Source organism: Triticum aestivum, chromosome 1B (assembly GCF_018294505.1).
Source record: "Triticum aestivum cultivar Chinese Spring chromosome 1B, IWGSC CS RefSeq v2.1, whole genome shotgun sequence".
NCBI lineage: Eukaryota > Viridiplantae > Streptophyta > Magnoliopsida > Poales > Poaceae > Triticum > Triticum aestivum.
Window position 1 is genome coordinate 453,134,209 of NC_057795.1, and position 264 is coordinate 453,134,472.

Here is a 264-nt window from a genome sequence, read left to right on the forward strand (position 1 = left end):
AATTAATGATAATAGCATATTTGAAATCTACATATTTTTCTGATGAATTTTCATATATGGCATGTCAGATTTAAAGTTAGGGTTTCAAAGATATGAAAATTTCAAAAAGTAATTAGTACTAGGTATATCTCTTTGAAGGACAAGTTTTTTCGGACGGAGTGAATATACCCAGCACATATATATGCGACGCGACGCGAATGTGTGTGTGTGTGTGTGCAATCATAATTCAGTTCAAGACTTAATTTGGTTGCAAACTATAGGATA